This window comes from Cherax quadricarinatus, chromosome 67, assembly GCF_038502225.1.
Source record: "Cherax quadricarinatus isolate ZL_2023a chromosome 67, ASM3850222v1, whole genome shotgun sequence".
NCBI classification, from domain to species: Eukaryota; Metazoa; Arthropoda; class Malacostraca; order Decapoda; family Parastacidae; genus Cherax; species Cherax quadricarinatus.
In genome coordinates, this window is record NC_091358.1 from 12,426,601 (window position 1) to 12,452,295 (window position 25,695).

A 25,695-nucleotide genomic window follows, 5' to 3' on the forward strand; every position below is an offset into this window, starting at 1 on the left:
TGGGGGACACCTTCAGCTTGGACAAAGTCCGGGGAGAGCACATTATTAACCCGAACACGGAAATGCCTGTCAGTTAAAAAGTTCTTAAGGAAGGATGGTAGATTGCCTCGAAGGCCTAAGGAGTGGGCTTGGGCTAAAATATTATACCTCCAAGTTGTGTCATATGCCTTCTCAAGGTCAAAAAATATGGCAATAACTGAGTGGTTATTCGCAAAGGCATTACGAACATACGTATCCAAGCGCAGTAAGGGGTCTATGGTAGAACGTCCCTTACGAAAGCCATATTGACGAGTGGAGAGACTGTTGTGTGTCTCTAAATACCACACTAAACGTCTATTTACTAGACGTTCCATTACTTTGCAAACTGCACTGGTAAGAGCAATGGGACGATAGTGGGAGGTTTCATGTCCCGTAGTGCCTGGTTTGCGGAAAGGGAGAACAATGGCGGATTTCCACAGCTGTGGAAGAACTCCTTGTGACCAAATAAGATTGTAAAGGCGTAATAGGACTGCAAGGGCTGACTGATGTAAATGTTGTAGCATACGAATATGAATGTCGTCGGGCCCAGCTGCCGATGGTCGACAAGCTGAGAGTGTTGCCTCCAGTTCTTGAAGTGTAAAAGGCACATTATACTGTTCTTCTCTGAGAGAAGAAAAGTCCAAGGGTGCTAACTCTCTGGCAGACTTTGAGGAAAGAAATGAGGGGCATAGATGGAGTCCCTGAGAAATACGGACCAGATGATTGCCAATTTCATTGGCAACATCTAGTGGGTTTGCTATATCAACACCGGCAACCCGCAGAACAGGAGCCGGGTCAGGAGAATATTTACCACTCAGTTTTCGTACTTTTTTCCAGACTGCACTCATAGAGGAAGCAGAGGTGATGGTGGAGACATAATCTCGCCAGCAAGTGCGTTTAGCGTCACGGATGACACGGCGAGCGATCGCACGCTTCTGTTTAAAATCAAGGAGTCGCTCTGTGGTTCTATTGTACCGGTACCTGCCCCATGCAGCGCGCTTCAAACGTACTGCACGAGCACAAGCAGGAGACCACCAAGGCACGCATTTCTGAGAATGCCTGCCCGAAGTTTGGGGTATAGAATGAGAAGCTGCGGTGAAAACGGAGGACGAGAAGAGGTGTAAAAGCTCATCGATGGAGGACGAAGAAGGAACCTCTTTAAAAACAGTCAGGTGTGAGTAAAGGTTCCAATTTGCCCGATTAAATTGCCAGCGTGGGGTGCGAAGAGGTGGCGAATATGAAGGGGAAGTAAGAATGATTGGGAAATGATCACTGTCATGTAAGTCCGGGAGAACAGACCAAGTAAAGTCTAATGCGGCGGAGGAAGAGCAAACTGAGAGATCGATGCAAGAGAGAGTATGAGTCCGAGGATCAAAATGGGTGTGAGTACCTGTATTTAAAACATGGAGGGGGTGGGTGGCAAGAAAAGCCTCTAACTGAATTCCACGGGAATCACAGCGAGACCCTCCCCAGAGGAAATGGTGGGCATTAAAATCACCAAGTAACAGAATCGGTGGCGGTAATGACGAAACAAGGAAGGCAAAATCCGGAATAGATAATGCCCGAGAAGGAGAGAGATATAAAGAACAGAGTGTATACCACCTATGTAAGTGGATACGGGCTGCTGTGTAATGCAGCGAAGTATGAATAAATAGCTGATGGTACGGAATATCAGTGCGGAGAAGAAGGGCACTTTCATTAAAGGTCCCATCAGGAAAAGGATCTGAAGAATACAATAAATTATAGCCTGAGATGTGAGAAATAACAGCAGAGTGTAATTTTGGTTCCTGTAAGCAAACACCAACAGGGGCAAACTGGGAGAGTAACATCTGAAGCTCACCCTGATTACCCCTGAGGCCGCGTATATTCCACTGTAAAAAGGCCATGATTGGCAATGATAAAGATACTTGAAATCCGCAGGTAAGGGTTCCTACGGACTAGAAGGGTTAGAAAAGTCCACATGCGGAGGCAGTGGAAAATGTTCAAGCAGCGAAGGAACGGTGCGCTGTGAAGAAAGGAGTTGCGCAGATGGAGCAGAGGAGAGAGAAAGAGCGGAAGGTGGATCAGTGTCCATTGATGGTTTGGTCTCTGCAATATATTCAGAGATTGCTTCAAGTGTTTCGGAATTCAGAGATGTCGTATGGGAGACAATATTGGGAATGGTAGGGGGAGGATGAGTAAAGATTGGAACTGTATTGGACTGTACCAAGGTAGGGGGGGGCGAAAGGGTGGAGGGAACTGGAGAAGCGTGTCAGGGGACAGAAGAGACAGGAACCTGGGAGGTGGCAGAAGAGGAAGAAACTTGGGAGGGAACAGGGGAGGAAGGTACATTACGAGGAGGAGGGTGAACCTCTGCACTTGTAACTGAGCCAGTGAGAGGGGAAGAACTAGGGACAGAGACAGGGAGGGTAAAATGAGGAGGTGGAAGATGGGTAGGAGGTGTTACCGGACCTTTTTTTGACTTTTGAGAAGTAGAGGGACGATTGGGAAGAGGTGTCGTACGAGGTCTCGTCGATACTGAGGCTTGTAAGAGAGAACTCGAAGAAGCGAGATTAGACTGAGGCGTTGAAGTACTGACGTCTGAGCCGAGGACAGCAAAAGGATTAGATACAGGAGTGATTATGGGAGAGGTAACCACAGAGGTGGGTGTAGAAGATGGGATACCAGAAGTGGGGGGACGTTTTGAAACACGGGAATAAGAAACACGTGGGAGTCTCCCTTGGAGGCGGAGATGAGAAACTGCCATGGCATAAGGGAGACCTTCTGTCTCTTTGAGGTAACGGATTTCCCGCTCGTTTAAATAGACCTGACAACGGCGAGAGTACGAAGGGTGAGCCTCATGACAGTTAAGGCAAGAGGGAGATCGATTGCAAGACGTATTAGAATGGTCATCGGCACCACAGACTGGGCATTCGGCGATAGATCTGCAATATTTCGCTGGATGGCCAAATCGCCAGCAATTTCTACACTGTTGTGGTGTAGGGATCACCTTTCGAACTTGTAACCGATGTCCTGCTATATAAACGGAGGATGGGAGTTCTCGGCTGTCAAAAGTTAAACGAGCCACATTGCTAGGGTATCGTCTCCGCCCACGGGCAGGAAGAACGTAAGTGTCTACCTTGAGGATTGGGAGATCTTGGAGTTCCAGCTGTTCTAGAATGTCGGTGCCACATGTCTGGAAATTTTGTTGAACTATGGTATGGGGCAGAATAACGGTACCACTACAAGAATTGAGGGAATGATGTTTTTCAAGGGTGACAGGAACAGTATCTATATGGGAAAGACGAGAGAGCTCACGAGCCTGGGTAGCATTCTGTACGGTAATGATGCGCGTACCGCTCTTAAGAGCATGAAAAGAAATATCTTTACCAACATGGCGTAGGAGTGCCTTGCCAATACTATGGTCAGAAAGATAGGCAGTAGAGGAAGTTGGTCATAAAGTGAAGAATTTAGTCCACTGTTCAGTCTGAAACTGAGCGTGGAAAGGTAGTGAAGGACGTGTCGATCGTTTCTGAGAAGAACGAGAAGGTGAAGGTGGAGAAGTATCATCAGCAGGTAATTGTCGTTGACGTTTAGGTGTGGGACCAGAGTTGGTCCGACGTGGAACGGGTCGGCGATTTGAAAATTGCCGCACCGTAGAGGGAGAGGCCGGAAGCATAGTCAGAGGAGAGCGAAGGTCTGATAAATCGAAGGAGTCAGTCGAGGCCTCAGTACCTGAAGCGGGTGAGGAAACAGCACCGGCAATAGGTACAGAGGCATGAGGAATGTCTGAAGAGTGGTCCAAAGACGAGGCGGGGTCAGAACGGGGTGCGGTATCAAGAAGGGGCCCGGGGGTACCAGGTTCATGGACTAGGGCTGCCATGGTTAGGTTACTTCTTTCTTTTTGTTTTTAAGAAAAAAAAAGAAAGAAGAAAAGAAAATAAAAATAAAAAAAAGAAAAAAAAAGGGGGGACCGGGGAGGGATAGTTCCTAGGAGGAATGAAAGGGCCAGAAATCTCCCTCCGCGCCCAAGAGGACTCGACACCGCTAGTAGCGCAGATGCAGCATGGAACCCGTGCCATACCCTACCCTTCATGCCAGTAAACCAGCAATCTGGGATAGCAACCTCACATCTGCCGAGCTACCTCGGTGGACAAAAGAGAGGGCGGCCGGATATCCGCCACAAAGCATACCTCCTTCAGCCACCACCCCCGGAATCCGAAAGGTGGCTTCCAGAGATACACCCGTCGCCCAAAAGACACCCAAAGCTACTCCGGGATACCGGAGAGGGATCGGGACATCCCTAGGCAATCCAGATTCCACGGCAAACTACGCCACCGCCAAGAAACCTCAACGGAATGGGATGGACCCCGGTGTCCTTTCCCCTACCTAGGAACTAGCGCGCCTGTGGAAGAAATCACGAAGGCTAAAAAGAGGAAGGGCAAAAGGGAGGGGTGAGGAGGAGGAGGAGGAATGGAAAAAGGGGAGGATGGGGAGGATGGGATAGGGGAGGGGAGAATGGGGGGTAATTAGGTTCGGTCTGAGGAAGAAGACCGACAGGGCTAATTCCTCAGACCAAGAGCCTCTTCACCACGCCAAGGAGCCCCCCTTGAAGAGGCAACAGGTGTAAAGAAACACACCCAATGTTTCTACTCTGGCTGGGAATCGAACCCAGACCCTCGCCGTGTGAAGTGAGATTTTCTTTCTTCTCTGCCTCGTCGTGTTTAAATACTGACGTCCTTTTAGATTCTATTATTTATTATAATCAAGGGGGAAGCGCTAAACCCGTAGGATTAAACAGAGCCTGTGGGGGGATGGAAGGTATTCAGGGAATTGGAGCATGGAGCCAGTCTCCTAGATCAAGAGCCCCTCACCAGCATCAAGGAACCTTCCTTGAGGGGTTTTAGATTCTAGCCCCACCTTCTCTTTCTGTATAAAAATCTATACGTATATATACCCTTCTATAGCAATGGACTTAGGTCTATGATACCTGATCTTCATGACAGCAATCATTTCCCTCTTCTTCTCATTCTTCTGCCCGACCCCCCTTCTTTGCTTTGTCGGCAGTTTGAGAGGGCAGATCGGTTTTTTTTTTTGTCTCATGGCTTTCCGTTCTTTCCCAGTTGAGTCTCTCTAGGCAGAGGCAGTGCCTGACGCCCACCGTCTCCGTTATTTTGACTCTTCTCATGACCTTCACGAATCTTCCACGTACATGACTGTAATGATGTTATTAAGGCTTCTTTGTTTTATTGTTGACCTCATTAATAAAGCCCCTTTCCTCTTCGTATTTGCTCTCTCTCTCTCTTGGCTTCCGATAATATATCTTCCTTCAATGTTTTCTCTCTCTCCTTGGGAAGTCCTGACGATTCATGTTTCCTCTGCTCCACTTCCTTGTATGAAAGCTCATTAGTCTCCCAAAACTTCATGCTAATTCTTTCTTTATCACTTTTATACTCATTTTGATGCTATTGTAGTTCACTGATGGTTAAAGTCCCGTGATGGTTCTGGATATGCAGCAGTTTCTCTTCGCAACATCGTCCGATTTTATTTAGTAGACTCAGCCAGTGTTTTCACAGCAGTTACAAGCAATTCTGATGGTTATCATGCACATGGCGTCAATGTCTCCTTCGTCACTGTAGTGTCAGATCTTAAGAGTGCATTACAGGCTATCCAGAAATTTGACCCTACATCCTGCTATCCGTCACATGTTCCACTTTAGTTATACCGCATTTCTAATCAACACAAAGACTTCAGTTATTGCTGGGTCCCTAGATACATCAGGGTAACAAGCAGATTCAGCAGCTCGGTCAGTTGTTCATGACCTCCCAATTTCTCACAGGGGTATTCCTTACTCAGATTATTTTCGGTAATCTCTCGACAACTCTACAGCCGCTGGTAACAACAGTGGTCAGAGTTGGTCCACAACAAATTGTTTTCCCTCAAACCAAGTTTAGGTTTCTGCCCATCATCCCGCCACTGTCGTGTTCGGGAGACGGCACTCTCCCATCTACATATTGGCCGCACACGCCTCACTCAAGGATACCTCACTGAAAAACGGCCGGCAATGCTCTTGGAGAACTGTCGGGTTGCGCTATCAGTTCACTATATCTTATAGATTGTTCAGCCTATCAGCAGGCACACAGAATTCCTCTCAGTCATCTCCTTCACCCCACACGCTAACTCTCACTGACCTCCTCGCTGAGTTCCACCTCTGATGCAGACTGACATTTTAACAGAAACTAACTTGCCCTTCATTGCTCCATCACCCTTGCCCGTTCCTCCTCTCCCACACCCTTCCACAATGCTCTTTGACCCTCTCACGTTCAGTGTTTAAACTGAGTTATCTAATTTTAATATGCAACTATCTATTGTAACATGAAACTACAATAACAAACTATCTATTGCAACAGACTAGTGTAACATTAAGCGATCTATTGTAGTGATAAACTATCTATTGTTATGACACCACCTACAACAAGTGTTGTATACTGCATGACTATACACCACCTACAACATGGTGCTGTATACTGCATGATTATACACCACCTACAACATGGTGCTGTATACTGCATGACTATACACCACCTACAACATGGTGCTGTATACTGCATGACTATACACCACCTGCAACATGGTGCTGTATACTGCATGACTATACACCACCTACAACATGGTGCTGTATACTGCATGACTATACACCACCTACAACATGGTGCTGTATACTGCATGACTATACACCACCTACAACATGGTGCTGTATACTGCATGACTATACACCACCTACAACATGGTGCTGTATACTGCATGACTATACACCACCTACAACATGGTGCTGTATACTGCATGACTATACACCACCTACAACATGGTGCTGTATACTGCATGACTATACACCACCTACAACATGGTGCTGTATACTGCATGACTATACACCACCTACAACATGGTGCTGTATACTGCATGACTATACACCACCTGCAACATGGTGCTGTATACTGCATGACTATACACCACCTGCAACATGGTGCTGTATACTGCATGACTATACACCACCTACAACATGGTGCTGTATACTGCATGACTATACACCACCTGCAACATGGTGCTGTATACTGCATGACTATACACCACCTACAACATGGTGCTGTATACTGCATGACTATACACCACCTACAACATGGTGCTGTATACTGCATGACTATACACCTACAACATGGTGCTGTATACTGCATGACTATACACCACCTACAACATGGTGCTGTATACTGCATGACTATACACCACCTACAACATGGTGCTGTATACTGCATGACTATACACCACCTACAACATGGTGCTGTATACTGCATGACTATACACCACCTACAACATGGTGCTGTATACTGCATGACTATACACCACCTACAACATGGTGCTGTATACTGCATGACTATACACCACCTACAACAAGTGTTGTACACTGCATGACTATACACCACCTACAACAAGTGTTGTACACTGCATGACTATACACCACCTACAACATGGTGCTGTATACTGCATGACTATACACCACCTACAACATGGTTCTGTATACTGCATGACTATACACCACCTACAACATGGTGCTGTATACTGCATGACTATACACCACCTACAACATGGTGCTGTATACTGCATGACTATACACCACCTACAACAAGTGTTGTATACTGCATGACTATACACCACCTACAACATGGTGCTGTATACTGCATGACTATACACCACCTACAACATGGTGCTGTATACTGCATGACTATACACCACCTGCAGCATGGTGCTGTATACTGCATGACTATACACCACCTACAACATGGTGCTGTATACTGCATGACTATACACCACCTACAACAAGTGTTGTATACTGCATGACTATACACCACTTACAACAAGTGTTGTATACTGCATGACTATACACCACCTACAACATGGTGCTGTATACTGCATGACTATACACCACCTACAACTTGGTGCTGTATACATGACTATACACCACCTGCAGCATGGTGCTGTATACTGCATGACTATACACCACCTACAACATGGTGCTGTATACTGCATGACTATACACCACCTACAACATGGTGCTGCATACATGACTATACACCAACTACAACATGGTGCTGTATACTGCATGACTATACACCACCTACAACATGGTTCTGTATACTGCATGACTATACACCACTTACAACAAGTGTTGTATACTGCATGACTATACACCACCTACAACATGGTGCTGTATACTGCATGACTATACACCACCTACAACATGGTTCTGTATACTGCATGACTATACACCACTTACAACATGGTTCTGTATACTGCATGACTATACACCACCTACAACAAGTGTTGTATACTGCATGACTATATACCACCTACAACATGGTGCTGTATACTGCATGACTATACACCACCTACAACATGGTGCTGTATACATGACTATACACCACCTGCAGCATGGTGCTGTATACTGCATGACTATACACCACCTGCAACATGGTACTGTATACTGCATGACTATACACCACCTGCAACATAATGCTATATACTGCATGACTATACACCACCTGCAGCATGGTGCTGTATACTGCATGACTATACACCACCTGCAACATGGTGCTGTACACTGCATGACTATACACCACCTGCAGTGTGGCGTTGCATGACTGTAAACGGTTTAGAAAAACCGACATGTTGAAGAATTAGACACTGTTGCAACATTTGGGAATATATATTATTGTAACGTTTCGCCAACCAGCGGCTTCCTCAGTCTGGTACAGTGATGAATGGTGGAAAATTTTACAGCAGTACACGTCATAATTCAGCCAGGTGTTCCACGGTCAGATACAGGGAGCTCAAAGCAGGCGACTATGAAGTACCTTCTCTCTCAATAACAAATGCATACATACATACACTGTATGTATGTATGCATTTGTTTTGTATGCACTGTATACAAAACTCAAAAGAATCCTCAAATGGAAAGAAAGGAGCATATGAAAGACTCTGACTTTTTTGGGTTATCCCAGGTTCTCTACACATATGCTGCTATGTATGATAATTCTATGTAACTGTATTTGTGTATACCTGAATAAACTTACTTACTTACTTACTAGGAGTAATTGTGTCAGGTGACCTTACAAAGAACACAATAAGGCAAATACCACGACAGCCAAGAAGTTGACAGGGTGGATAATGAGAACTTTCAAAGCATGGGTAACAGTGCAAGTGGTTAAATTTTTCAAATTGCTTTTGCTTTGTCGTGAAGAATATTGTTTAGTGTTAACGGCCTCGTTTAGGACAGGAGAGATATCAGAGCTAGAACAAATACAGAGATCATTTACGGCGAACATACAGCTGATAAAGCATTTAAATTACTGGGTACGTCTTACTAAAGTCCTAAATATATACTCAATAGAGCAGAGATACATGATAATATACGAGTGGAAAATACTGGAGGGTCTTGTCCCAAATCTGCACACTGACATAACATACTGGAGTGAGAGATATGGGAGGAAGTGTAAAATAAACCCAATGAAAAGCAGGGGCGCCGTGGGCACAATTAGAGAATACTATCAATATCCGTTGGCCCAGACTAACATCTTACCAGAAGATACCAGAATCATTGCTGGGACAAGTGTATATGTATTCAAGAGGAAACTGGGCAAGTATCTCCCCCAGGTGCCAGATCAACCAGGCTGTGATGGATGTGAGCAAGCAGGAAACTAGCAGCATCGGTCTAGTTAACCAGGCAAGCACCGGATGAGCCTGGAACAAGGCCGGGCTCCGGGACTAGAAAAACTCGAGTCTCGTCAAAGGAATGCACACACAATAATCGTCATCTACTTTATTGTTCAGAAAGACTTTGTTGAGATTATTAACCCGGAGGGTTAATAATCCAGTGATACCTCAATACGGTAAGGATGTTATTAGTGTTTTATTTTCACTAAGGTCCTTTTCATCCTCTCTCCCAGATGCGACTAATACTAACCGCCTAACACCCGGTACCTACTTGCTGCTAAGTGATCAGGGGCAGCAGGGGTTAAGAAAGCTCCTCAACATTTCCGCTCGTCCGAGGATCGAACCCGGCCCCTCAAATGTGCGAGCTGAGGCACCTACCAAGTGAACCACAAACTCTGTGGCTCTTTAGTCACACACCCCTCATGGAAGGTTCCTTGATGTTGGTGAGGGGCTCTTTATTTAGAGAATTGGATCTGTGCTCCAGTTCCCCGAATTAAGCCTGAATGCCTTCCACATCCCCCCCCCCCGGGCGCTGTATAATCCTATGGGTTTAGCGCTTCCCCCTTGATTATAATAATAATAGTTTAGTCACACACTATCAAGTCCGTACACAGCTGTAGGCTAATTTACAAGTCATATAAATATAAGATTAAAAAAAGCACAATATCATGACTGGAACAATACACAAGTAGCCCGCACATAGGAGAGAGAAACTTACGACGACGTTTCGGTCCTTCTTGAACCATTAACTAGTCACAAAGAACAAAAAAGCACAGTACCGTGTAGTTAACTAGTCACATATAACTCTAGCACTGATCCCCTGTATTCCTTACCGATCACAATACAATCCACACCCCATGATGTTACAATAACTGTAACACCCCATGATGTTACAATAACAATGTAACACACCCCATGATGTTACAATAACTGTAACACACCATGATGTTACAATAACTGTAACACCCCATGATGTTACAATAACAATGTAACACCCCATGATGTTACAATAACAATGTAACACACCATGATGTTACAATAACAATGTAACACCCAATGATGTTACAATAACAATGTAACACCCCCATGTTACAATAACAATGTAACACCCAATGATGTTACAATAACAATGTAACACCCCCATGTTACAATAACAATGTAACACCCAATGATGTTACAATAACAATGTAACACCCCCATGTTACAATAACAATGTAACACCCCCATGATGTTACAATAACAATGTAACACCCCATGATGTTACAATAACAATGTAACACCCAATGATGTTACAATAACAATGTAACACCCCCATGATGTTACAATAACAATGTAACACACCATGATGTTACAATAACAATGTAACACCCCCCATGATGTTACAATAACAATGTAACACACCATGATGTTACAATAACAATGTAACACACCATGATGTTACAATAACAATGTAACACACCATGATGTTACAATAACAATGTAACACACACCATGATGTTACAATAACAATGTAACACCCCCCATGATGTTACAATAACAATGTAACACCCCATGATGTTACAATAACAATGTAACACCCCCCATGATGTTACAATAACAATGTAACACCCCCCATGATGGTACAATAACAATGTAACACACCCCATGATGTTACAATAACAATGTAACACACCCCATGATGTTACAATAACAATGTAACACCCCATGATGTTACAATAACAATGTAACACACCATGATGTTACAATAACAATGTAACACACCCCATGTTACAATAACAATGTAACACACCCCATGTTACAATAACAATGTAACACACCATGATGTTACAATAACAATGTAACACACCCCATGTTACAATAACAATGTAACACACCATGATGTTACAATAACAATGTAACACCCCCATGATGGTACAATAACAATGTAACACACCCCATGATGTTACAATAACAATGTAACACACCCCATGATGGTACAATAACAATGTAACACCCCATGATGTTACAATAACAATGTAACACCCCCCATGATGGTACAATAACAATGTAACACCCCCATGATGTTACAATAACAATGTAACACCCCATGATGTTACAATAACAATGTAACACCCCCATGATGTTACAATAACAATGTAACACCCCCATGATGTTACAATAACAATGTAACACACCATGATGTTACAATAACAATGTAACACCCCCCATGATGTTACAATAACAATGTAACACACCATGATGTTACAATAACAATGTAACACACCATGATGTTACAATAACAATGTAACACCCCATGATGTTACAATAACAATGTAACACACCATGATGTTACAATAACAATGTAACACACCATGATGTTACAATAACAATGTAACACACCATGATGTTACAATAACAATGTAACACCCCATGATGTTACAATAACAATGTAACACCCCATGATGTTACAATAACAATGTAACACACTATGATGTTACAATAACAATGTAACACCCCCCATGATGTTACAATAACAATGTAACACCCCATGATGTTACAATAACAATGTAACACACCCCATGATGTTACAATAACAATGTAACACACCCCATGATGTTACAATAACAATGTAACACACCCCATGATGTTACAATAACAATGTAACACACCCCATGATGTTACAATAACAATGTAACACACCCCATGTTACAATAACAATGTAACACCCCCCATGATGGTACAATAACAATGTAACACACCATGATGTTACAATAACAATGTAACACACACCATGATGTTACAATAACAATGTAACACACCATGATGTTACAATAACAATGTAACACCCCCATGATGTTACAATAACAATGTAACACCCCCATGATGTTACAATAACAATGTAACACCCCCATGATGTTACAATAACAATGTAACACCCCCATGATGTTACAATAACAATGTAACACCCCATGATGTTACAATAACAATGAAACACCCCATGATGTTACAATAACAATGTAACACAACATGATGTTACAATAACAATGTAACACCCCATGATGTTACAATAACAATGTAACACCCCATGATGTTACAATAACAATGTAACACCCCCATGATGTTACAATAACAATGTAACACACCATGATGTTACAATAACAATGTAACACCCCCATGATGTTACAATAACAATGTAACACCCCATGATGTTACAATAACAATGTAACACCCCCATGATGGTACAATAACAATGTAACACACCCCATGATGTTACAATAACAATGTAACACCCCCCATGATGGTACAATAACAATGTAACACCCCATGATGTTACAATAACAATGTAACACCCCCCATGATGGTACAATAACAATGTAACACCCCCATGATGTTACAATAACAATGTAACACCCCATGATGTTACAATAACAATGTAACACCCCCATGATGTTACAATAACAATGTAACACCCCCATGATGTTACAATAACAATGTAACACACCATGATGTTACAATAACAATGTAACACCCCCCATGATGTTACAATAACAATGTAACACACCATGATGTTACAATAACAATGTAACACACCATGATGTTACAATAACAATGTAACACCCCATGATGTTACAATAACAATGTAACACACCATGATGTTACAATAACAATGTAACACACCATGATGTTACAATAACAATGTAACACACCATGATGTTACAATAACAATGTAACACCCCATGATGTTACAATAACAATGTAACACCCCATGATGTTACAATAACAATGTAACACACCATGATGTTACAATAACAATGTAACCCCCCCCCATGATGTTACAATAACAATGTAACACCCCATGATGTTACAATAACAATGTAACACACCCCATGATGTTACAATAACAATGTAACACCCCCCATGATGTTACAATAACAATGTAACACCCCATGATGTTACAATAACAATGTAACACACCCCATGATGTTACAATAACAATGTAACACCCCCCATGTTACAATAACAATGTAACACCCCCATGATGTTACAATAACAATGTAACACCCCATGATGTTACAATAACAATGTAACACCCCCCATGATGTTACAATAACAATGTAACACACCATGATGTTACAATAACAATGTAACACCCCCATGATGTTACAATAACAATGTAACACCCCCATGATGTTACAATAACAATGTAACACCCCCATGATGTTACAATAACAATGTAACACCCCCATGATGTTACAATAACAATGTAACACCCCATGATGTTACAATAACAATGTAACACCCCATGATGTTACAATAACAATGTAACACAACATGATGTTACAATAACAATGTAACACCCCATGATGTTACAATAACAATGTAACACCCCATGATGTTACAATAACAATGTAACACCCCCATGATGTTACAATAACAATGTAACACACCATGATGTTACAATAACAATGTAACACCCCATGATGTTACAATAACAATGTAACACCCCCATGATGTTACAATAACAATGTAACACACCATGATGTTACAATAACAATGTAACACCCCATGATGTTACAATAACAATGTAACACCCCCATGATGTTACAATAACAATGTAACACCCCATGATGTTACAATAACAATGTAACACCCCATGATGTTACAATAACAATGTAACACCCCCATGTTACAATAACAATGTAACACACCATGATGTTACAATAACAATGTAACACCCCCCATGATGTTACAATAACAATGTAACACCCCCCATGATGTTACAATAACAATGTAACACCCCATGATGTTACAATAACAATGTAACACCCCATGATGTTACAATAACAATGTAACACACCATGATGTTACAATAACAATGTAACACACCATGATGTTACAATAACAATGTAACACCCCATGATGTTACAATAACAATGTAACACCCCCCATGATGTTACAATAACAATGTAACACCCCATGATGTTACAATAACAATGTAACACCCCATGATGTTACAATAACAATGTAACACACCATGTTACAATAACAATGTAACACCCCCATGTTACAATAACAATGTAACACCCCATGATGTTACAATAACAATGTAACACACCATGATGTTACAATAACAATGTAACACACCATGATGTTACAATAACAATGTAACACCCCATGATGTTACAATAACAATGTAACACCCCATGATGTTACAATAACAATGTAACACACCATGATGTTACCTTAACAATGTAACACACCATGATGTTACAATAACAATGTAACACACCATGATGTTACAATAACAATGTAACACACCATGATGTTACAATAACAATGTAACACCCCATGATATTACAATAACAATGTAACACCCCCCATGATGTTACAATAACAATGTAACACCCCATGATGTTACAATAACAATGTAACACCCCATGATGTTACAATAACAATGTAACACACCATGATGTTACAATAACAATGTAACACACCATGATGTTACAATAACAATGTAACACCCCATGATGTTACAATAACAATGTAACACCCCCCATGATGTTACAATAACAATGTAACACCCCATGATGTTACAATAACAATGTAACACCCCATGATGTTACAATAACAATGTAACACCCCCATGATGTTACAATAACAATGTAACACCCCCATGTTACAATAACAATGTAACACCCCATGTTACAATAACAATGTAACACACCATGATGTTACAATAACAATGTAACACCCCATGATGTTACAATAACAATGTAACACCCCATGATGTTACAATAACAATGTAACACCCCATGATGTTACAATAACAATGTAACACACCATGATGTTACAATAACAATGTAACACCCCATGATGTTACAATAACAATGTAACACCCCATGATGTTACAATAACAATGTAACACACCATGATGTTACAATAACAATGTAACACCCCCATGATGTTACAATAACAATGTAACACACCATGATGTTACAATAACAATGTAACACCCCCATGTTACAATAACAATGTAACACCCCATGATGTTACAATAACAATGTAACACCCCATGATGTTACAATAACAATGTAACACACCATGATGTTACAATAACAATGTAACACCCCATGATGTTACAATAACAATGTAACACCCCATGATGTTACAATAACAATGTAACACACCATGATGTTACAATAACAATGTAACACACCATGATGTTACAATAACAATGTAACACACCATGATGTTACAATAACAATGTAACACCCCATGATGTTACAATAACAATGTAACACACCATGATACAATAACAATGTAACACACCATGATACAATAACAATGTAACACACCATGATGTTACAATAACAATGTAACACACCATGATGTTACAATAACAATGTAACACACCATGATGTTACAATAACAATGTAATAATACAATACTATACAAAAATATTTCAAGTTCGTTAAAATATTAGTAGTATTCTATATGGTTTACAGATGTTCAGCGAAGGTGCAGCTGTAGTGTAGGAAGCAGCTGTAACACTCACCTGAATTATTATTATTATTATAATCAAAAAGAAGCGCTAAGCCACAAGGACTATACAGCAACACTCACCTGAAGATTTCAGAATGGGTTGGTGGACAGGAACTACCCAGGGAGCTACTATCTTTCTGTCATATGTGTGAAACATAACTAGTATTTGGTAGATAGAACTATCCAGGGAGGTGGAAATAAATGGTATAAAATACCGACACAATGGAAATATAAACACATATGCAGTATAATGTGATCCTGTATTGACAACGTTTCGCCTACATAGTGGGCTTTTTCAAATCACAAACAGATCTACCCCAGGTAGATCTGTTTGTGACTTGAAAAAGCCCACTGTATGGGCGAAACGTTGTCAATAAAGGATCACATTATACTGCATGTGTGTTTATATTTCTATCCAGGGAGGTACTAACCTTCAGTCATACGAGTGCGAAACACAGCTAGTAGATCAGTAGATACCTATTTAGGAATATACTATCTTGTTTAATGTGTGATAGATAGTAGTGGTAGAAAACTATCCATTTCCTCTATGAGTGTGAAACATTGGTAATAGACTGGTAGATAGCAACTATCCAAGAGATACTATCCTTCTGTCCTAGGAGTTAAGACCCCAACAAGCAGCAGGATGAAGACTCGTCTACCAGCGTCACTGTTCTCACATAAGTACCATTTCGAAAGTGATTAATTTACAATCTGACAAGTGTGGCTTATGGCTGAGTTCCTGACAACTCGTGTCTAACAAAGTTAGTCAACACTACCGTAGTTTAGTATTTTGGAAATACGTTTTGTTAAGTGTGTTTCTTAAATCAAGGATCTATCATAGTTCAACTCCTGCAGTGTGTACATGAATGGTATAGAATACCGACAAGATGAAGAATTAGACATGTGCAACATCTGGGTATCTTTAATCTGTAGACGAAACGTCATCTTGCAGTGTGTGTTGTTATTTGATCATCAGGATAAAAACCTTGATGTGGGTCTTTCTCATAAGACCTGTTCGTTTTTTGTTGTTTTTAAGGAAAACTGGATACATCAGCAGTGTGCTGCTACCCTAGTCTTTATGATAATTGCAGTGGCAAGAAAAGCTATTTCACTGTCATATTCAATCACACAAGGTGTTGAAGTGTGTCAGCCTGAGCTGGGAGACTTTACGATACCCTCATTGACCTACTAAAGTGTTCCAGTTAGTATTCATCAGTCCGGCTCAAGAGCGCCAGTACCTGAGCGAGGGCACAGCAAGACTGTATCTTAAGACACGTAAAGGTAGGGTAGCCGATGGCACTTTGGCTGACCACAGCAGCAATGGTTCCTGGCTTAATTTACCTTAATGTCCTATTGTAACCGACACCAGAACATTGTATCTCACTTCACAATCGTAGAATAACAATTATGTTTATGATATCGAACAATAAAATAACGTGTTTAAGTATTATTTCCATGTGAAATATACCGAAGTTATGTTCTGAATATTTTTACAGGTTGAATCACTGTGTTGTGGAACAAGCAACAGTAAATACGAAGCAAAGACAACTGAAACAGGAAAATGAACACAAAAGATAGGAATCAATAAGGAAAAGAATAGAAGCAGAGCGGGAATTACAGAATGACAGCATCGAGGGTCACACACAAAACTCGAGGAATACTAATACACAGCTACCAATCAAGGAAGGTAACTATAAAATGTCAAGTTTCCAGGATGAAGGAGGAGAGAGGAGCAATCACAGGCGACGACATGGAAATATGCAAGGAACTGAGCAGACAACTTAATGAGGAGCAAAAATGGTGCCAGAAAGCAGGACGAAAGGGTTAGCCAACAGAAACTGGACAACATCCACATATATAAAATTTTGGAGAAAGTAATGAAGCTTAAAAAAAAACTGGATAAAACAAAGTCAAGGGGCCTAACGCATTGATCTACGGTTAAGTGAGTCAGGATGTTAGGTAAGACATATATGCAACAGTTAGGTATCTTTATTTCGAAACGTTTCGCCTACACAGAAAAGTTGAGAGAAGCAGAAGAGACTTGAAGACGATGTAATCAGTCCATCACCCTTGAAGTTTTGAGGTGGTCAGTCCCTCAGTCTGGAGAAGAGTATTGTTCCATAGTCCGGAACAATATGGAGTTGAAGTGACTATGGAACAATACTCTTCTCCAAACTGAGGGATTGACCACCTCAAAACTTCAAGGGTGATGGACTGATTACATCGTCTTCAAGTCTCTTCTGCTTCTATCAACTTTTCTGTACTCGACTGAAGAAGCTTACTGTGTAGGCGAAACGTTTCGAAATAAAGATACCTAACTGTTGCATATGTGTCTTACCTAACAACCTGTCGGTATTTCATACCATTTTAATGTTTCAAGTGAGTCAGGATCTACGTTACAAGAAACGGGACAACTACCAGACAGCAAGAAACTGTAAATGACCTTCCAGACAAGTGACTCAAGTACAAGCCATCACTGGCTTCTTCTGGAAATATAATTTTTGGCCTAAGTTTTGGAAATATAACCAGCAAGTTTGACTCAGCACCTAGAAAGGGAACATAATTACAAAAACCAGCATGAAATTAAGGAAGGTAAATCCTGTCTGACAAAGCCACAAGAGATTTATGGTCGAACAACAGAGATGAAACAAGAAAGACAATAATTTGAGTCAATTGCACATTTGACATAATACTCCATTATATACTGATTCATAAATTTGAAAAGGAAGCAGAAGTACAAGGCAAAGATAAACGGTGGATGAAGGTATACTTAGTGAACACAAGACAGTTGTTGATGGCATGGTTGGAAGACTGAGGATGGGAAGACCAACAAGTGAGGTTACCCAAGGATCAGTACTAGGATTATTAATATTTTAAATGTAATCAAATAATCTGACAGAGAAAACCGAATGCAAAATATTGTTTATGATAACGTAAAGCTAATAAATGAAAAAAAAAACGAAAGATTAATTACACTTGGAGAAGCTGAGAGAGTGGTCAAAGAAGTGAGAATTGAAACTCATCCCCCCAAAAAATGTGAAAACATACATATAGGGAGAGAAGACCAGAAACAAAGTACAGTCTTGGAGATGAAACGCTACAATACAGCTTCAAGAGTAAGATTTTGGAGTAAACATCACAGATGTATACATAAACCACATAACATCTGCAACATATGCTAGGTTAGCAAGTATCATATTGCCCCCCCCCCCCACAACACAAGGTCTATTCTAAAGTATGTAGCACAACTAGGAAGCCCCATATGGTCAAATTTATTCCGAAACGCGAGAAGTTCCAGAGATTTACAACAAATTTTGTCATGGGGTTGAAAGAACTGAATTAAAAACAGAAACGGAACCTGACCAGAGGAGACAAGCTTATAACGTACAAGATACTCGAGATATAACAGCGGAGAATACTGTTTGAAATGCAAGACAGAAGACCAAGGATGTATAAACAGCAGCGAAGTACACAGACAAGCCATTAGGCAAACTCCACACAGTTTCAAGAGTAGGTATGATACGGGCCAAGGAGGCTAGGAGCCGATATTAATGCTGGGGATTGTGGTTTAAGAGACCGGGCCAGATGAAGAGACCCGACCCCCCCCCCTCCCGTCCCTACACAACTCAGTACACACAGGAACTGGAACAACCTAGAAATTCAAATGGTAGAGGCAGAGTCCATACACAGCTTTAAGAATAGATATGATGGGGCTCATGCAGCTAGGAGTGAAACCAATAGCAGCCAGCAGTGGCGGGTGCCAAGAGCTGAGACTCGACTCCTGCAACCAGTTAGGTTAGTACATACAAATACACACACATGTATACACATACACATCCAAGCAATAATATTATTACTATATTCACAGGGGAGAGATAAACTCGTAGGGGTCACACAGGGCCTGGCGAAATGGAAGGTAATCAGGTTCGATCCAAGAAACTGGAGGGCAGGTCCAATTTCTCGAATCAAGAGCCCCTCACCAGCATCAAGGAACCTCCCATGAGGGATCTAGCAACACTGGAGGTGAGGATCAGGCGGAAACATGATTACGACATACAAGATACTTCCAACATTTATATAGGAGATAGAGAGAGCGCGAAGGGCAACTGGTGACAAACACATAGATGACGTAAGGGATGTTAGGAACTACTTTTGCAGTATGAAAAACTAGAAGAGGTGTTATACCTTTGATGAGTTTCGAGACTTTTCCTACTTCCAAATCCCGTCCTGGACCAGGCTTGTCTGGTGCTTGCCTAGTCAACCAGGCTATTGCTGCCCACATATCCATCACACCCTGGTTGAATTGACACCTAGCAGAGATACTTGTCCAGTTTCCTCTAAGACATCTGCACTTTTTTCAGCAGTTTCCAATACCTTCTAGTGGAGACAAACACTATACACAGCTTTAAGAGCAGATATGGTAGACGAGTAGACGAGTTCTCAAGAGTAGGGATGGGATGATATCAAACTTTTTACCGATACTCAATTTTAGGTCGATACTGATACCATCAAAATTAATTGATACTCACTGATACCTATAGCATCAAAGGTCGACGCTGATACTGATAACTTTGACACATCCCTAGTTAAGAGGCAGGGCCAAGAGCTATGAACAGATGTGTACACACAAGGTAAGTACACACACGTGACCCCAACACTGCCATCTGGCAGACTTTCCACTCAGACTACTCAGCTGAAGGAAAAATACATGTTGGAGACAAGTTTAAAGTGCGACACTGCCATTGATGGAGCTTTATAAAGTCATCCATCGCGTTCTTATTAGCTTCAATAGCGCGAAACATTGTCCCAATACAAACTTTTTCTGCGACGTACCTTCAATATTGTGGAGTGTGTCTCGTTCAGATCCAGGTGCTCACTTGTTCAAATTATACAGCAATATTTACCGTTCCTCCCTTAAACTGCAGTGCTTAACAAATACACTGTTTGACATAGCAAATTACTGTGAGCTGAAAAGACCTGTCTGACCTTACTAAATGTACACCGAGGGATGTGTAGAAGAGAGCGTGATCCTTGACTGTGTTGGATACACTAGTGCTGGTACACCAATTGAAGTCTCAGTACACGGGTGTCAATCACAGACCAACACCCGCCTCAGCGAACATTATTACTGACGATCAAAGCAGCAGTTGTAATTTACAGGGTCGTCCACACCCTGGATGATCTTCACTCAAGATTCGTTCATTTAACTCCCTTTTTCGAAGCTTAGCATCACTACGTTTACGTACAGATACACTGAAGGACCTATTTTGTAAAGAAAAACTGCACGAGAGCAAAATGTGCCAAAATACTGCTAACTAACCTTGATATCAGCTGCGTGGCACTGGCTGGAACTGTCTCCTCTCTCTGGTAGTCAATAATGTGCCAACTCTACGGGCCGCTGGTACCAAGTATCAACTACACGTCACCTTGTCACGAAACAGTGCAGGTGAAAATCTACTTAATAAATAACATTGTAAAAAAACTTAATTTCCATTTTTTTCATGTAATATGAAAAATAAGTTTAGCGTTGAAGCTAAAAAAGTGTATTAGTGACGTTATGGTGCGCAGATATGAATGTGCGTGGGCAGGCTCAGCTGGGTTGCTATAGCAACAGTTGTATTGATCATGAGGGTGTGCCATCTACCCCTCCCCACAAGGGGTGGGGAATGTCTGGATATCACTGAAGGGCTCTTGATCCTAGGTGTTGCAGCTATCATCCTCTTCCATCAAATCTTAACACTATACCATTCCCCAGGGTAATGTAAGGTTTGTCAGGAAACGGGACAAGGGTTTCTTAACCCACCACTGGAGCTTTTGATCATCTGACCGAGACCTTGTGCTGGCTTACTGGTCCACCCCTTTAAAAATTATGCTTATGATTATAACCATTTTATAATTAATTCCCCAGGAACTATGACCCCTTGGGATTTAGCGCTTTCCCGAGAGTAGCGGTAATGGGGTCATCCTCTCTCCCTCCCACCTCTGGTCACTGGCTCTCAAATCTATCCACTACACGAGTCATTAAGAATGTATACCACCAGTCATGAATATTTTAATAGTTAAATAGAGATTAAAGTAAATTTTCATATATATATATATATATATATATATATATATATATATATATATATATATATATATATATATATATATATAATGGTAGTAGGTTGGTAGACAGCAACCACCCAGGGAGGTACTACCGTCCTGCCAAGTGAGTGTAAAACGAAATCCTGTAATTGTTTTACATGATGGTAGGATTGCTGGTGTCCTTTTTTTCTGTCTCATAAACATGCAAGATTTCAGGTACGTCTTGCTACTTCTACTTACACTTAGGTCACACTACACATACATGTACAAATATATATACACACCCCTCTGGGTTTTCTGCTGTTTTCTTTCTAGTTCTTGTTCTTGTTTACTTCCTCTTATCTCCATGGGGAAGTAGAACAGAATTCTTCCTCCGTAAGCTATGCGTGTTGTAAGAGGCGACTAAAATGCCGGGAGCAAGGGGCTAGTAACCCCTTCTGTATAAATTACTAAATTTAAAAAGAAACTTTTGTTTTTCTTTTTGGGCCACCCTGCCTCGGTGGGATACGGCTGGTTTGCTGAAAAAAAATATATATATGTATATATATAATACATACATACATATATATATACTCTGTATCACCGCCTGCCAGAGCGCAGGAAGAGAGTAAACACAAGGGGGCATTCCACGTACCAGCTGGTGCTCATACCACCACCTGGTGAGGTCTACACCAGCTGGTGATCATACAACTACCACCTGGCTAGGTCAGCACCAATTAGTGCTCAAAGCATTAGTACCTGGGGAGGTCTACACCAGCTGGTGCTCATACACTCATCACCTGGGTGTAGACAGTATACCTATCCCATATCTGTTTCCCATAACTACTGCTAGGGTAGCTGTCTCTATAGACCTGGGCTGCCACCTGGTGAGCGGCCATAGACCTACCTTCAGTTCACCCAGTAGACAGCCTGCAAGTGTAAACCTCGTCTTTCTCTCTGATGCTGTAATGGCCAGGCTTAGGTTGGTTACCAGTACTCTTGGCAGTTTGGCTGACACTCAGACGATGATCAAACCAAACTCAAAATATGTGGCCAGCCCTATGGTCACTATCTTGAACACTATGTGCTTAATTATCCACTTACTGAGGAATAAAAAGATAAGACAGTATTTTAACCTATGTGATATTTCAAAATATCTAATTAATTAAAATATCAGATATATTAAGCAAATTTCCTAAATTTCTTGTAACAGATAAGTGAACTGTGGATATATAAATCCAGATGTACTCCTGTTAACCTTTTTGTGGTCTAGTTCCTGGGCCTTTTGTGTATCCATATTCTCTCCTGCTACCCTCCACAGGATGGATATGGGGTGCACAATAAACTAGCCAGTTCAATGGCAAAAATTTAAAAATCTAATATATATCTAGGGCAGCCAAGTAAGGTTAGGTTATTGTAGACAGTTGACCGAGTGGTTCACTCACTGTCCTGGAAGTTTTGAAAAAAAACCCACCCGTTCCGGTTTTTTTTTTAAAACACACTGTTTGTATAAGAACCAAAATAAACCCAAGGCTTGTCTCCGAAGAGTATTAATCAACCCATTATTTCATTTTTCACTCATATTAACATTATCAGATAAAACTCAGCGCTGTACGATCATGGTGGTTTAACGTTTCGATATTATAATAATAATAATAATAATAATAATAATAATAATAATAAACTGACAATAAGTTTCCATATTTTTATCTATTAAAAATTTACATTACCTAATATTGATTGTGTTAATTAATGGGGTTTCAAGCCTATCGACTACACGATGCCATTAAGGCTGCACGTGACCTGTTCACCACCAGTTAAGAATACAGTAACACACAGATTAAAGCAACGTTTTAATGTATATACACCGAGAAGTATACACCTGTGTGTATGTTCTGGTATATCTGATGTTCAATGTTTCTTCTTACTTGATGTTCAATGTTCCTTCTTACCTGATGTTCAATGTTTCTTCTTATTAGTGCTCAAATAATTTATGCGCTAAATTCGTAGGGGTTAGGCGTAACTAAGTTTGGAAATTGAATTTTTATGAAATTCTTTTATTATAATCACTATTTCTAGCTTATATACACTTAGTATTATATTTCAAATTACTTTTTTGTGCCTATACAACCGCTGACCCTCAACTTAACCTCCTCCGCTGGTGGGTCAAGCACTGACCTTACCTCAGTTTTTAAAGGCGTGGACTGGTAAGCCAACGAAAAGTCTCAGTCACCTGTCTAAGACCCGCGTCAGGAAACAATTGTCCAGTTTCCCGATAAACATTACGTAATCTAACCTTTCCTGATTTTTGCTTCACTTCCTCGCTCACCCACAGGGATCTTACCAGAGTATAATCTAACAAGCAACAACATACTAACTAAACTAGGTACTATATACAAAAAAAAAAACCTGCACATAGACAAACTTATGACGATGTTTCGGTTCGACTGGAACCATTAACTAGCCACAGTGAAGCGAGAAAGAAGGGTGTTGAGCCCACCTAGGCAGTAGGCACTCGTGACAAAGTGGTCTTTACCTCTCCTTGCTCCTTCTCCTTTCCTATATTTTCTTCATTCTTCTGTGTGACTAGTTAATGGTCAAAGTCGGACCGAAACGTCGTCGTAAGTTTCAGTCTCCTGATATGCGGGTTATTTGTGTATTGTTCCAGTCACGGTATTGTGCATTTTTTGACTCACGAAATCGTAATGACAAGATTGCAAACAAACCATACCACGGGCGAGGACAGAACCCTCGATCAGAGTCTCAAAACTCCAGACCGTCGCGTTAGCCACTGGACCAGCTAGCCATAATAAGATTCGTCCAACTAGGTATATTTCTACACCATAGGAAGGTTAGCATAGGCACCACTGACCACAAATGCAAGTTTTTACAAACGAATCTCCAGCTAGCGTGGCCGTGACGAACTCTACCTCAAGTCCCCTCAAAGCCGTTAACATGACTTACGAAATCGTAATGACACGATTGCAAACAAACCATACCACGGGCGGGGATATAACCCTCGATCAGAGTCTCAAAACTCCAGACTGTCGCAGTGGCTAACGCGACGGTCTGGAGTTTTGAGACACTCTAATCGCGGGTTCTATCCCCACCCGTGGTATGGTTTGTGCATTTTTATTCTTTCTGTAAGTACTATACAGCAGACATTGCTTAAAGTGTCACTGGTAAAAATATATTTATTTTTAAGTAACGTCGATCCTCACGCTGGGTCTTATAAGCAAACAATAACTCTCAGGCCAGTGCGGTAACGCACTGGCCTGCGAGTTTTAGGACGCACTTGCCATCGGTTCAAACCCCACCCGTTCCCTGATTTGGTTTCAACCGTGT

General features: G+C 41.2%; 1 protein-coding gene across 2 annotated transcripts in view; it reads right to left on the reverse strand.

The window, feature by feature from the left end:
• The window catches only part of 7B2 (Secretogranin_V domain-containing protein 7B2), a 46,926-nt gene extending 25,234 nt beyond the window's left edge, over positions 1-21,692 (reverse strand). Inside the window, exon 1 of one of the 2 annotated variants that reach the window (XM_070099399.1) lies at positions 21,605-21,692. The gene's annotated coding sequence lies outside the window, so the exon portion shown is untranslated. The remainder of the gene's footprint in view (positions 1-21,604) is intronic. The other variant, XM_070099398.1, reaches the window with a different exon arrangement.
• Positions 21,693-25,695: the final 4,003 nt, after the last annotated feature.